Source organism: Glossina fuscipes, unplaced genomic scaffold (genome assembly GCF_014805625.2).
Source record: "Glossina fuscipes isolate IAEA_lab_2018 unplaced genomic scaffold, Yale_Gfus_2 61, whole genome shotgun sequence".
NCBI classification, from domain to species: Eukaryota; Metazoa; Arthropoda; class Insecta; order Diptera; family Glossinidae; genus Glossina; species Glossina fuscipes.
In genome coordinates, this window is record NW_023998433.1 from 1,500,823 (window position 1) to 1,517,329 (window position 16,507).

The 16,507-nt window shown below is 32.1% G+C and overlaps 1 protein-coding gene across 2 annotated transcripts in view; it reads left to right on the plus strand.

Annotated features, from left to right (window-relative positions):
- Positions 1-5,130: 5,130 nt before the first annotated feature.
- Positions 5,131-16,507, plus strand: part of LOC119638025 — a 52,189-nt gene continuing 40,812 nt past the window's right edge. For both annotated transcript variants that reach the window (XM_038034585.1, XM_038034587.1), the window contains exon 1: positions 5,131-5,397. The gene's annotated coding sequence lies outside the window, so the exon portion shown is untranslated. The remainder of the gene's footprint in view (positions 5,398-16,507) is intronic.

Here is a 16,507-nt window from a genome sequence, read left to right on the forward strand (position 1 = left end):
AGTCATTAAAAAAGTATAATATGTGTGGGAAACGCCTGAAAGGTCAACAATCAAATGGGCGCGGCGTAATAGACTTGCTGATATGATGAAATGTCTAGCGCAAGTTCTTAACAATGACTTGGTTTACTTTTTTATCTAAATGTCACATCGCCGGATTTCACAATTTCGAATAAATGGACCACAAGTGTAAATAATTATGCGAGTTTTCAATATATTCTTCGCATTGAGATGTCAGATAACGTCGGTCATTCATTTATTATACATTAAAATAAATAAAAAGCGATATGCACCTTGTGTCGAACTGTAGGCAGTTAAGCGCTTATATACATATATGAGCGTCGACCACATCGGAAGAAAGATTTAAATTAACGAAATAAGAGAAAGTATGCTAAAAACGTCTAATAAAAATTTTCATTTGATGTAAAAACTCAAAATTCCAATAAATTGTCATGCACATGCTATTTAGAGATATGTTTTTCTATAACACCAATCAGCCTGATATAAATTAAGAGACAAGACATTTTTAAAAATGTTTTAATTGCGTAGTTAACTGGTTAATCGAAGGTGTATAAAATTGACAATGAATTTTTTTCTTTTTAGATTTACTTATTAGCTTATTCATTTATTTATTTACACACATATATCGCGAGTTATGTAAACTCTTAACTTAAAACTAAATTCTATACTAAATATAAGGGCTTAACTTTTATAAAGTACGAAAAATAAAGAAAGAATAAAACAAGTGCGAATTTCATCTACAAATAGACAGGAGAAAAACCAAAAAAAAAAAAAGGAGAAAGAAAGCGTCTACACATCTATCGCAGAGAAACAATCGTAACATGCATAGATCTGCGCTAGGCCGAAACGTCGAGCATAAACCCACCGCAAATTTCTAAGAGCGACAAACCATTCTTATATAAGATTCCATTGGGATCTCTGGGAGGGCATATTCAAACATTGGTCTTATCAAGCTGCACTATAGCTTAAGATTACAATGTGTGGATTGTCGAGTCCTGTGAGCTACCTTTGAACGTGACCGAGTGCCCGTCTAACTTTCTTTATTTAGAAATGTTTATGCAGTTCGAAACCTAATCCTTGGCCAATTAAAGCTCCTACAGCATGGGAAAGGATCTAAGATATGTTTTCCAATTTGTATTTTTATACCTTCTTGGTATTTAAGTAACTTTAATGACTGCGCAGCATGAAAATAATTTATATTCTTATAAATAATATTGTAGGGAAGTAGCTACCGGTATTTGATCTGATAATAATAAATAATAATATATAACAAAGTTTATATGAGTCAATCAAATGCTTAGCAGCAACTACAATCCTTCCTAAGAATAAAAGCTTCTTGTATTTTTTCATATCTAAAGAGCCAGACTTAAGTGAGCGCCATGTACACAATTATCTAAGCCAGATTAAAAAATAGAGGAGTAGAATTTCAAGTTAAAGGAAGAGAACACTTTAATATAATCAGGGTACATTAAGACACATTAGGATTGACTTAATTACTGCGGGGAGATTATTGATGTACAAAAAAAAAAGGATTCTAATTTGGTGAGAAAATACCAAACAATTAGATGACTAAGGTAAGCGTATCAAGTTTTGCATAAACATCTACTATAGCTTGTAAATTAGAGAATTTAAAAAAAAAAAACCAAGCAAGCAAGAATATTACATTCGGTCGTACTGAATCTTGTACACCCATTACCGTGATTCTAAAAAAAGGAAAATAACTAAATTTTTATATTCTACAATATTGGATGGGCGCGGTTGACTTTTTCTATTTTCAAAATAAAAACGGAAATTTATATGGTGCATGTGTTGTACCTTTTGACTAATCAGCAAAAAAACACGCAAAACAAAGGTGTTTGCAGTTTTCGTTACATGCAAGTGTAGGCATTGTAGGCGTATCCTTCAATCGATTTAGACCATTTCCAAATCCTTTTGCAAGTTTGTCAACGATCTCTTCATTTTTGTAAACTGGGGAAACCCAGACACTGCAACGTTGCGCCGGCGGGCAGACGGGCATGCTTAAATCGATTCAGATGTTGATCAAGAATATATATATGTAGTGAGGTCTTCGAAGCTTCCTTCTGGGCGTTGCAAACGTTTTGAGAACATGAACATACCGCTTATTTCTCGGCGATGGGTATAAAAAATTTGGGTTTTAAATAGCATGCAATAAATATTAATGAGACTTCAATAATTTCAGTGCTATGGAAAGATGTTATTATGTAACGCAATACTTGAAAAAACAGAAACGCTAAATGGAATATAAAATGAATTTCGCTGAAATTGATATCTTGTACTTTTAGTCTAGTTTAGACGGACTTCAGGAAATTACTTTGTCTAATTTAAATAAAATTTTTATCATCAGCTAATCGAACATCTCCTATCCTATTAACCCGCATTAATAAGTGAATGATGGAAAATGAAATTACATATTTTCTTGTTCTTAAGCTAACATCTAATAAAAAGCAGTAAAATAATTTGTTAAAGCTTAACCCTTACATAAAACAATTGTAATCAATTATAAATCAAAAAAATATATGTTTACCCTACATGGAGACTCGTCATTTGATTTGAAACCGGAAAACATGACACCGGAAAACTTACCATCAATCTTATAGAAGTTATGGCAATGAGTTCGAACTAACGTCATATGTCTTAAGAATTTCCTTTAATATTTCCATGAAATACTTACACTTTGAGTTTTTTTAGCACAATATTCAAGCATATAAAAAAAAAAATAGCATGATATATATTTGTACACGGAAATCGTACTAATATGATAAGAAAGTAAAAAAGTTCTTCCTAATTTTATAATTCAATTTGTTTCTACGCAACGTTGCATATGGAGCAAACAACGTATATAGAAAGTGTATTCCGTATATATCGTATATTACTAACATTTCTCATTTATTTTCTACCTGTCGTAAGCTAGTATTACTATTTATTTACAAATAAAAAACGTAATTGGCGTTGCAGACACTTGAATTGATGTTTTTGTTTATTTTTTTTATCTACTTTGTAAAATTTATGTTAAATTTACAAGATCGAATTACAATAAATGCCAGAAGCAAAAAAGATGTTTTTTTAGAATTTTTTTTTTATATTTTAAGATTCTAATTAGGTGCATCGTAAATGTATTACGTTTCTTATCATAAAAAAATTACGTAAATAAATCTCCTTAATAGGGTCGATATCCCCAACATGTGGTAATCATATATCCAAAATATTTCTGTGTTTGGCGGCTTGGCAGCAGTGATTGTCTCGTTAGTTTTGTGAAGAAATGTAGAGGTGATTTTACAAAAATCTCTAGGCAAAAATCTACAAATTAGGAATTCTCATTTATTTTAAACATTTTTGATAATTGATTAACTTAGTTTACAATAAAAAATACTTAATGTGCTCAGTGGTATAAAAATAAATAGTAGTAATATTTTCTTTAAGGGAAAAAATGTAAAAATTTTTTATGCAAAGTAGGCCAAACAAGAAAAATAGAAAAAAAAGAAACAACACAAAAAGAATAAGACGACAAAAAAATTAAGGAAAAATCTTAAATCAAACATTGGCAGCAGCAGCGAGAGCAGCAAGTGAAATACCAGATATAAAGAGAGCGAATGAGAATTTGGTGAAAGAAAAAGGTATTGGTGTGATGCGTACGTGTGCATGTGTGTGTTTGTGTTATATTTAACAAAAAAGAAAAAACACCGAAAATAAATTTATATATAAAAAGAATATAAAGTAATATAATTTATAAATTGGAATATTAATGACTTCACTAATTATTAAATTTTGTTTAATATATACGTTTGTGATGTGTGTACCGATATATAAAATACTTTGTAAAATAATTGAGTTTTTCATGATTGTGTGTATTTTTGATTGTAGGGAAATTATTATATCAACTAAAGCAGCTGAACTAAAGTAGCAGAACAAGTGATTTATAAAAATGTGAGAAAAATTCAGCAACGAGCACTTTTAAAGTTAAGTCAAAAAAAAAAAAAAAACAAGTGCAGTACAAAATTAATGTATAAGGGAAATGTTTTTATTATAAACAAAAATAAATTTATGACCTTTAAATTGTGGGATTTATGAAAATGAAAACTTCTTTGTTCTCTGCTTTCAGAAACGCTAACGTTAAGTAGAAAAAGAAAAAAAAGGAAAAAATAAAAAGAGCTTAACGCTGTTGTCTCTTTTCGGATACAAAAACAAATTGGAAAAAAAAATAAACGGACCGAGAATTCATGTCAGTCTGCTTCTTCTTTTTCCCTAAGTGAGATGTGCAATACGTTATGTCGAGTGATGTTGTGCGTTGCGTTGCAATTAAGAAAATTTTAATTTTATATTAGAACAAGAAAGTAAAGCATATTTAAATAACATTTCTGCTTATTCATGATGTTTTAAAAATAAAAATATGTCTTAAAGGAAAATGTGATTATAATAAAATTTAAGTAAGGGAGAGATGAGGGGCTTTTGTCAAACAATTAAAAACAGCAATAAAGCAATAAGAATGTTTTAAACGTTTTTAAAAATGAGAAAGCGAAATTAAAAATGAAAAGATTTGATAAAATCTTTTCAAAATAATATGCATTAGTTTTCTAATTAAAACAAAAAATAAATAAATCGCTACGGTTGAAAAGAAACAAAAAAAAAAAAAAACAAGTATCGTAATAATGAAATCAAGCGAAATTCATGGTTATTAAAAAATAGAAACAACAAATTTTTTTGTGTTGTTTTTGGACAAGCAGTCATTTATAGATAAAACGAGTAAAGCAAGAAGAAAAAAAAAATACCTCAAGTGAAAGAAGAAAATACTGGTTTCCTTTTGGCTTTAACAGCCACCATAATAATAATAATAATAATAATAATAATAATAATAATAATAATAATAATAATCATATTTACAATAGCAACAAAAACAAGTTATAGCAACAAACCAACAGGCCAACCAGCCAACCAAGCTCAACTCAACTATTATAATGTGTCTGTAAATTGAGCGCAACTACGTTTTTTTCTGTTGTTGCTGCTGCTGTCGTTGTTGCCATTGTTGTGTTGTTTCATAAAGAAATTTTTATTTTACTCTTTGTGAAAAGGGAGAAAGAAAAAGCAAAAAAAGAAAAATACGCTGTAAAGATTATTTTTTAATCGGCATAAGAAAAGAAAGTGGTGAAACTTCTTTTATATTTTTTCTCTCTGTAAAACGGTATAAATTTCTTTGGCAGACTAAGGTCATTTGCTTTTACGTTATCTTCTTCGCTACCGTTAACAACAATAACAATAATATTCAACCTTGTCAACTTGTGGTGTGGGTTGCTAATTACACATGCGTTTTATAAAATCGAAGTTTGTATTTTTTTTTCCTTTTGGCCGAAACTTTAAGTGAAGGTAAGTTTTTAAAATTATTTTTATCTGTGTTAATGTTTATAAATCTTATCTTTTATTCTTTTGCTCCCGTCTCGGTTCCTTTTAAAAAGAATTTCATTTATTGACTTATTATTATAACTTTTTTCTTTTTTTTTTTTTGTTTAATCTCTGTTAAGTACGTTATTTTATGCATGTTATGCTGTATTTGTTGCTATTGTTATTATTTCCTCAGCTAGGTTTTTACTTCTCTTTGCTTTTATCTTATGTGCGCGTGTGTGTATGTACGATTTGTACATGTATACTTTCCTGGCTAGTTGCTCTGTTGTCTATCGTTATGTTTTTGTTGCTTCTCCGCCTCAGTTGACGCTGTTGCTGACATTGTTTTTATTTTTTTCTATTCGCCAACTTAAGTTATATTAAATTTATCGTTTCGTTTAAGTAATTAATTCAAAATTTTTAAAACGGAGCATGCTTCGCAAGAAGATCTAAAGAAAAAATATTACCAAAAGCATTTACTCTGGAAATAAATTACTGTAAAAGCATGTAAATGTTTCACATTACCTAGGTTTTTTTTTTGGGTGAATTTGTTTCGACCAAAGTGCGACGTCTATATATGCTTTAATATACACAACGAGCTTCTATCTGTCAGATAAATACGTAGTAGTAGATTAAGATAAGATTCTGGTTACATTCAATCCTGAAATTTAAGCACCCGCTTCTGCAGAGAGTTGCGTTCAATCATTATAGACAATTTTATTCTAGACTATTTAAATATGCATTAAGTAGTAGCTTCGGAAAAGTACATCTATAAAAAATATATGAATAATGCGTTCGCTGGCACACATCATCAGCATCACTTGAGAATTTCATTACAATTGCACAGACGTGAGTACACTTTTTTAATTCACTATTCAACAATTAGAAACAAATTGAGTTTTAAGAACTAAGTTTACCTATGTGTTTTTAATCAAGGAAGAAGAATAAATTACGTACATGTTGGGTGCTATCAGTTTCGTCTTAAGCTCAGTTCAACTTTTTTTTTATTTTGCGGATTGTTTTTGTACTTTTTTTTTTTTTTTATTATTTACTTTTTTATACACTTATATCTCTACACAACTACTTTTGTTTTATATATGATTACATTGACACAATTTTGTTGTTTTATTCGCTTTTCTTTTAAATATTTCTCAACATTTCTTATTACACCCACGATTAAGGAGTATATTAATTTTATTATGTCGCAAGTAACAATCATAAGTGCGCTTTGAGGAAAGTTATTTTATTTTCGCTTTCAAAAATTGTTCTTAAATATTTTTGCGGGTAACGGTATCACCTAAGAATTTTATGGTTGAACTTTCTGGGAACTGTTTTCACAATACCTTCGTACAAGTTCTTTTCGATTAATGATCCTAATGAGCGTCATATGTCAATAGCATGTGAGATGTGGATAAATTTAGAAGGGAAATTATCCAAGCGGGACACGTACACTAGTTTCTACGAAAAAGTGTAACACACAGTATCCCCAGTGCATAGATAAAAAAGGTCGAAATTAAATTGCGCGATTATGCCAGTATCTATAAATATTTACACCTATATTTTTATCTATATCTATGTCCACATCTATATATATCTACATGTATATCTCTATAATGGTTTTGAGCAGTCAGCGAATAAACATACGCTTATGTTGAATTTTCAAATACTTTCACGTTCGTTTAAGTCTACATAATGCCGGCAATCATTTGAGTAACACACAAAATTATTGGAACAAAGTTGTTCTGAAATGCTTTTGAAAGTATTTTTTTTGAAAACGGCAAACTCTTGTAATAAATAAAATTCTAAGCCCATTATTTCTGAGCAATGTGAATTCGTGAAAAACACATAAATATACAAAATTTGAAATTTGTAAATAGTTAAAGTACGATGTACTAGAGAGGATTAATTTGAAGTTTTTTTTTTATACAGAGCGCCTCTGATTGAAATTCGTCATTAGTAAATTGTTTTTTTTTTTTCCGAGGCATGATCATATCATTGAATCACACAAATACTTTATATTTTCTTCAACCGATCCACAAATTTGAATGATCGTTAAAGCTCTCCGCGTTCATCCTGTGCTCTTACTGTTACTTGTTGCATTTCCTTCCACATTTTGCTAGCAAGAGTATCATTACGAATAATTTGCGACAACAACTGCAAATTGGGGCTAGCGCACCTAAAGCTGCAACAGTTCTACGTGAAGCATCTACAATTCCATATTTAAATGGTAGAGTTAAGTGAGTTGAAGTATCAAACCATAAATTAGAGCGACTGCTGTAACATAATCTCACAAGAGACGAAGTCTCAAAACTCTCAAAACCCTCGAGCATCGGCGTAATGTGGGCTGTGTGGTGCTCCTGTGTAGGTACATCCACGGTAAGTCGTCCACAGAAATAAAAGAAATTTATCCACCAATTAAGTCCTTCAACAGGATTACAAGGCTACCTCAGCGTTCCAACCTAGTTGTAGTGAAATTGCCTGTATATCGCATGACACACTACCGCGACGAGTAAATATTGTTACTAAGTACGTTTATAATACATTACTCAATTACCTCGTAGGATAACATACAGATATTGTCGAATCTATATGATTTTTAGATAGTATCAATCTTCAATGTATGAAAATTTCGGGACATTTTAATCGTTTAGTTTAGTTATGCGTCCGTATTTTATTCTGCGAACTTATTGAGTGACGCGTTGATTGCTGAAATTATGATTGCTTTATTATAATTTCAAATACTGTGTTTATCTGCCTTCTAAGAACACCCTAACAGAAGATCACTCACTACCACATGTTTTCTTGTAAGTTAGGAATAATACCATATTACGTTACTTATTCAGCATATATAGCAGGTGTACGTGAATTGTAATCAGTAGTGCAAAGCAAATTATTATTATAAAATTGTTATGAAAATCGTACATTTGATAAAGTGAGTCTGGGAAACGATACCATTAAAATGATAATTCGCAAAAAATTTACCAGGCGAAAAGGGATTGGCAATGAAATGAAGTCTTGATAAGTTGCTCAAAGGAGAGAATATAAACTAGATATGTACGAAAGACAGAGCCAATTAAGGTGAAAAAGTTCAATCGTAACACTTAAATGTTAGCTTATAAGCTCCCGTAAATAATTTATTTAAATCGTAAATAAAACTTACGTTAATCTACAAATCAACAAAAATAATTCAGCGGTGTACGAACTTAATTTCGAAAGAATTTGGATAAAAAACTTTATGCGCTTTCCTTGAAAATAAAACAAAAAAAGTCTATTATCTTCAATTACTTGCCACTTAGCTTGACAAGTACGTGTCGTTATTGCAGGTCGCAACAAGTCTTTAACGTGAGTACCTGCCTTGATGGCTTAACCTCACGGTGGCCCAAGCCACGTGGGTTCTTTAAGCGTAACCCACGCCTCCTAACGAGTTAGACAATCCATATAAACTAGTGGCCTAAACAGCATCAGAGTCCAGACTATTTATTGTGTATGGCGCAATAAACCCACTTTGGTCAGTGTTGAGGCCTTCCCGCACCTCGATTTGTTTCACTTTTGTTTGGGACGAGTGAAAATCACGACCACCACGAATACTCCCCGAAGGGCCGTACCCATGCAGAAGTTGCTCAAAAATGCGTTCAAGGTAGAAGGCTCTTTCCACCGTAGTTTCTACAAAGCCTCGTTGATCAATTACCACCATTACACGCAGGCATCCGTGAATATAGAATTTAATGTGTAAAATAGGCAAAAGGGTAAAAAGCCTACCGTCAAATCCCTTTTTAAAAATTTTATTTACAACTTTTAATTTTAATTCCATCCTTTACCCGCAGGCATACATAGCAATTATGAGCGGGCTCCTGACCCCCGTGGCTCCCAGTTTAGACAACAAAGCCTTAAGCGTACTTTACGTGGCTGAAACAGAATCAGACCACTCTTGCCTTCGAATTAACCATACAATCCCGATTAGCCAAAAACCGGACTACCCTTCATCGAGATATTTAAGCTTCGGGCATTGCACTGACATGGCGCGGCCGAACGACCATGCACTCACTAACTATTATTTTTACGTAACCAGTTACCAGCTGGTTTTTGGTTAGAATTTCCTCGATAGTAATTAGCTTTTTTGAGTAAAGAGCTCATCTCCTAGTGAACCCTTACACCATCTCTCAGAGAACTCGTCGTCGAGTTATAAATAGTCCAAAGTCTTAAACCCGGCTTCGCCAGCCGAAGCCGTTATCGGGGGATCACCACAAGGAGGTGAGTGTTTCGGTACATCTATGCTCCCCCTAAAGCATAGTTTATCACCCCGTCGTTATTGCAATTAGATCAGTCCATGACAAATTTATTACCAGATGGATGCATTGTTTTTTGCTCCCTCTGCAAAGCAATGAGTCTTGGATGCACCGCTATGATCCTGAGGATATTGTAGAATAGACTGGTTTATTGCCTTATTTACATTTCAAAAAGATTAAGATAATCTTAGAAATTGATGGCATTAATGGTTTGATGTAGAAAAGGGACTTTGTTAATTGATCATCTTTAAAACAATGATAGGGGGAAAATAGGACGGACTGTTACTCGAATTTTTTAGATTAATTAAAATCAAAAATTAAAAAAGAACTACTTAGCTTTGCTGTGAAGTTTCTGAAGGATGTGATATATATTTGGTATCGTTTCGTACATATTAGTTTGGAAACATCTAATATCTAATTGGAATATTAAAAGCCATTGTAGGGTACTTGGTTTACGATGAACATTTTAACGTGTCATTTTTTAGTTGGTGGATGGGTACGATTTGCACGCTTGCATCTGTAAATGGATTTTCTAAAGATGTACTTAGGCCATTAGTGGTTTCATCGGCCCATCATAATACATGCGATGAGTTAAGTTTTGTTTTGTTTTTTTTTTTTTTTTTTTTCTTTTATGCATTTCTTCGATTCTCATCATTATTTATTAAACAATTATCTCGCATTAAGTTTTTTAATACCTTCCTTATCAATTAAACGGCATACTACGTAGGCGCAAATTATTGATAACATCGCATCGTATATTCTCTCTAAGAATGTTTTATTTATTTATGTTTTTTATTTTATTGTTTGTTATTTAATTATATATATATTACACAAATAAAACAGGTTTTATTTATGTGAATGTCATTACAAAACAGACACTTACATGTTAAAATTGATTTATACATAAATATGTATTTATATACGTATGAATGTGTGTATGTTTGTATATATATATATATATATATATATATATATATATATATGTATGTGTGAATGTATATATGTATATCATATGCATTCATTACAGATTTATGCGATCAGCGCTGTGAAGACGGAAACATGCATGACTTTTGCTTCCTCTCTATGAAATCAATTTGATGTTTTTGTCATTTACCGAATACTTTTTATTTGTCTTGCATTTCATATTTTGACCTTAATTTCTTTTCTTTCTTTTTTTTTTTCTCCTTCTTTTTGCCCTGACCTCATTTTTAATATATTTATACGGTGCAGAGATTACAAGACACTATTCTTATTTTTCACCGCTCTACAATGGCACGCTTGCACTTCGAAGACTAGTAGTGTACTTATACGTAAGCGTGTGCATTGTTAACACTATTGAAAAGAAAAGAAAGCTAATCAGGTAACTTATTGAATAAGCATTTATGGTCAACATTTTTAAAGAGTTTCGATTAATGCTTTAAAAGGTAATTAATTCGATTTCAGCAAGTCCGAAACACGCTGGTCTCAAAAACAAAGGTGCGCGTATACGTAGTAATAGTGGTATATGTGGCTGCCTTTAGCCTAGCATTAAAACAAAAAAATTTTCCAAGCGATCTTAGTTTCAATGGGATCGCACCTTCTCACTTTACTCTTAAGTTTTCTGACATCCAGCAAATTGCTCCAACCCATCCAAATATTTCACACAATTTTCATCGATTTTCTCCGCAAAGCATTAAAATTGGCAAAAGTTCCTATACAACGATTTCTTTCGTAAAAGTGGTCCCACCTATTTATTTTCAATAAATATCGTTCTTAAGCGAAAAGATGTTTCATCAAAATATCGGAAAAAATTGCTCGATGATGGTTGAACATAGCAGCACATGGACAGACGGATAAACTTTCTTATGTCGATTCAGGAAATGATTTTGAATAAAAAATGCATCCATTTTAACTCACACTGACTATTGAATACATAACCTGTGCCAAAAATAATATAGGGTGTGTAGAAATATAAGATTACAAGTAGTAAAAATAGTAACAGATATCGTGGCTTCTTAACTAACGTCTTTTTTTTATAATATCAACTCGAGATTAATATCTTTTCTAGTGTCATGAATATTATGTTTTTATTGCTATTAAATGAATTCCCTCCCACAAGGCTTGTTTTTAATATTTGATGGTAAAATAAAATGACGATCAATTCTTGGAATATACTGACCATTTATTGTGTATCCATGAACGATTTGGCAACATATTATGCATATGTGGACAAAATAAAGTCCGTATTTTTTTGTACTAAATATTATTCACGAATTTTTGAAAAATGTTGGCGAACCTCTGATGTAAGCTAACCGATTTTCTTAGTTTCCTTAAATTTCTTTAGAGAAAAGACATAACTTTTACTTGTTAGCAACAGCTATTGGCCATAGGCTGGCGTGATGGATCTTAGAACTTGAGATGATGGAAATGATAGGAAACAATTTGTGCGGAAATTTTCTTTTCTAAATTATACTAACTGTCATATTACATGATATTTTAACATCATGGATATGTGGTGGGCAAACATATCTGAATCTGTCTCTTTATTAATGCCAATCAAGAATACACCTGTGGCGTTGCATATACATATCAGTGGGTTAATAGCACGTCAAAAATCTACTAGATCTTCCTGATGTTATAGGTCTTTTATCTACTTCTACTACTACTAATGACGAGGGAAAGAAAAATTTAGTGCAAAATTTTTTATCTGAACCAAACTCAGCTAAACAGATAGAAGTAAATATTAGTTAGGTAAATGAATAGAAAAGGAAAACTAATCAAGAATTCTTGGTATGTTTTCGATTGTGTGATCAATTTAATATACTCGCTTCGATGAAAAGGAAAGCAGGTCTTGGCGTTGTGCGTATAATGAGCTTTCCATTGTTACTTTATTAATTGAGCGTATCATCTATGTTACTGTATGTATTCCGTATGTATAAATTAATAATTAATATTGTCTTTTTATTTATTTTCTACACTTGCAATAGCATACTCTTCTTCACACGATATCTTCTGATTATATTGTCGTCGTATACTTTAAATGAAAAATTATAAGTTTTTTTTGAAAATAAATTCGACAACAAAGGGCGGATTTAAATGAAAATAAATTTGAACGAAAACTTGATAATCATAATTATAAATTAAAGCATGTACAATACCTTTTCCATTACAAACAAAAAAAAAAAAAGAGGGAAAATGTTACTTGTTCATCACAGCGTTTCTTCCAATAATCGATGTTACAAGCGCGTAACGTAGGGATAACAGGAACGCTCTCAAGCCGAAAATAGGACGAAGTAAAATCTGCCATTCGCAATGATAGATCCTGTCGAAAGAAAATAACGCAAAATTCTGAGAAAAAACTCGACATTTTATAATGCTGCCTCGATAAAGTTTTGCGCAAGCTTATGAAAAACTTCGTGGTTGTGTACGATGAAAAGTGCTCGGGTGGTCCCTCAATCTTTCAAAAATAAGAAGAGACCAGCGAATTTGATCTGATGTGACATCACGGCGAGATTGAAACGACTTGCGTAAAACGACTTGAATAAAAAACAAGTTTAGCGATTGTCTATCACATCGATTAGTAGCGAAAAATGTAATGAACTCAAATTTCCACAAATAACATGGGAAAAAGATGGATGAACCTGCAGAAATTCTCAATTGACGCCACGTAAAACAAAGTTTTGTGTTTGATGAGATTAGGGCGATTGGCGCATCATGGTCTGTTCCAGGCTGATCACACGACTAATCCCCTCTCTACTCCCAATGATAAGTGCGATTAAAGTGAGCATTTAATCGTCTAAGACAAATCAATAGTAAGTGCGTAGCCTTCTGTCACGACGATATCGAAGCAAATTGATAAAACACGATAGGAAAATTTTAATCCACCCACTATGTAGCCCTGGTTTTGCCACGTCCTACTGTAATTTGCCGCGTTCTTTACAGAAGGCTGACTTCGAAAGAGGCCTGTGGAACCGTTTGACCCAATATTTCGCACAGAAATCTCAAAAATTCCAAAGTGATGGCATGGACACTTTCACCTGTACAATAACAAACAGATGAATGAATATCATATTATGGTTTAATAATATTAAAAATGTGTTCGGTTTTTCTCTTTTTTTTTTTTTTCATTATGCCTACATATTTAAATATAATAATAAAATTTGTATCCACCAATTAGCTGTTAATTCTTGTATTCCTTTTTCTGACTTTTTTTTCTGTTCTTTTCTTCATCTTCTTCTTTTGCATCCAATTGTTAAAAAAATGACATGAGAATAATAGACGTGCGTAAGGCACATAAAAGCAATTTTCGCTTCACGCTATAGCTAAGACAGTTATTATCTCAAAAGTTACGTGATTAGCGTCAAGAATGGCGTAACCGATGCAAATGTGCATTAAAAAGCACAAATCAATACCTTTTTAAAGTAATAAGAGCAAATTAATTCAAAAGAAGTTATTTTATGCCTTATAAATAAAACGGCTCGTTATCTATAAGTTTCATAGAGGAAAGCATATAATTTTAAGTGTATATAATGGAATAAGAATACGCCACAAGTAAAAGTAAACAAGCACTTTCCTTTTTTTATGATGAACCGTAAATGCATTTCTCCTATTATGGTTTATTGTGTACAGAATACACTGAATGGTAAAAATGTATATATTATTGCGTTTATCTTCTGATAGCAAACCGTAAACATTGTGCATTAGTTTTATTACGAACTGCTATCTATTATGTCTATTTATCTATCCCTCATTTAAAACAAACTTGTCTGATCATTAATTTTTGAATGTAAAGTTTTTCAGTTTGCTAACGATAATAATGTTTGTTTCAATTAGACGAATAATTTTGAAATATTTAAGTGCAAAAAGACAAAGCAAATAAGTGAGTCATGGAAAAGCCTCGAGCGAATCACACGTCAAACGAATCCACACGTGCATGTATTTTCCCATTCTTTATTAATCAGGAACAAGTTGGAGAGCGCGGTGCTCAATACTTTAATGTCGACATTAGTTCAGAATTATCTTCAAAAGACGTTTAAAGAAGATTTCATTAAATTTTCAATTTTAATGGAAATGTCTGCGATCTATGCTACTTGTAAGGCGAGCCCACGACGCCTAGGATGCTTGATGTGGCTTTGTGGGGCGTAGCTTACTTATATATAAAATATTATCACAATCACTTCCACGAAAGCAGACGTTTTAACGATAGGAAAACTATTATGCCAGTTATCGCAAGAAAGGCAATTCGTCTCATTAACAGTTATGTACGATAAGTATTGCATTACATTAACTTTTGTAGTTACCCGTATAGCAGATCAACTAGCGGAATTACGTACAAGTGACCTGCACTTGATTGCTGGCCGCCGCACAAATATAACTTCACCTGTAGATACCTGACAGTATCGTCTAATAAATACGGATACAAATACATATTCGATACGACCCTGTGCAAATTTGGCAAAGTGACGATTGAAAAATATTATCAAATACCAGGTGTTTCCCCGAACATTTCATAATGCCAGAGGGCGAAAAGTAGGTGGCGACAATCGCGGGAATTCCTAACCTGCAGGACTGGGAGCATGGACGACAACCATAAACTTTCGATATGTAGCAATCCGGATAATCATAATAATATGATGATAGCGAGGAATCTCGATTAGCAAGTCAATGGTCGTGGGTTCGAATCTCAAGTGCGGTAGTTTTTAATAAAAGCCGATAGCCTTAGATGCTAGTGCTTTTAAAAGTTTAATCTTAGAATTTATTTCTCTGGCGAAATTAATAATAATAGTAATAATAACACACACACACACAGGTTAAATTTGAAAATGAGAGAGACCTATACGCGATAGATAAAAAATTTTAGCTTTCTAATTGTGGCGGCATAGGTGATTCCGAAATTCAATACATACATTTATATAGGCCATGTAGGATTGAGGGTTATTTGCTGACTAATTAAAGTCTTCGTAATAAAGAGGAAATTGTGTCTACTATACTGCGTTTGCTATAGGCATTGATATATGTTGTTACTCAAGGTGTTTTCAATAATCGTATTATGTAGTTTGCATGCCGTGGACAGATGTTATTACAATATGTGCTTAACATTAGTATTTACAATGCGGCTAAAATGTTCAAAACAATTATTGATGGTGGTATCTCATACTCTTGCAAATGGAAGATTTCTTCAGATTGTAATTATCACCTCTTATTATCTCTTTCTCTTCCGCATATCAAAATTTTTTGATTTCTTCGCCAAGCAACATAGATCGTTTTTTCTTTTTTTAACAAACAATAGCTTGCTCACGAATCTCCTACAACAACAAAATGTAGTTCTTTAACATTACCTACTCATTCATATATCGGGTCGTCATTTTTTTCCTTCTATGGTTTCCTCGTATGGCTCATGAATTCCTTGTAACATCATGAATTCTTCTTCTTATACCGCATGATTCATCTTAAGGAAAAATCACTTAAAAAATGATTTCATGTAAATGTGAACAAGGTTTTTGAAAATTCATGGCTCCAATATTATTCCAAAGTTAAGAATTCGATAGAATTCTTATTCGCATGAGACTTTGTGGCAAACTCATATAGGTATTTTTCAAAGTTACACAATCATTGAATTTTTCCCCCAAAAAATTGATTTTTGTTACACAACCGGCCTTGTCCACGTACAGATCTTTTAATAGGTATGTGCTCTTCCAATTAAAGAGGGCTAAAATTCCTTACTTACAAAGTCATTTAATCAAATATGAACTTAACTTCACATTCACGAGACGTGACCGTGTTTTAATTGTGTGCGTAATAAATTTCAACAATCTCTGTATGCTATAAAG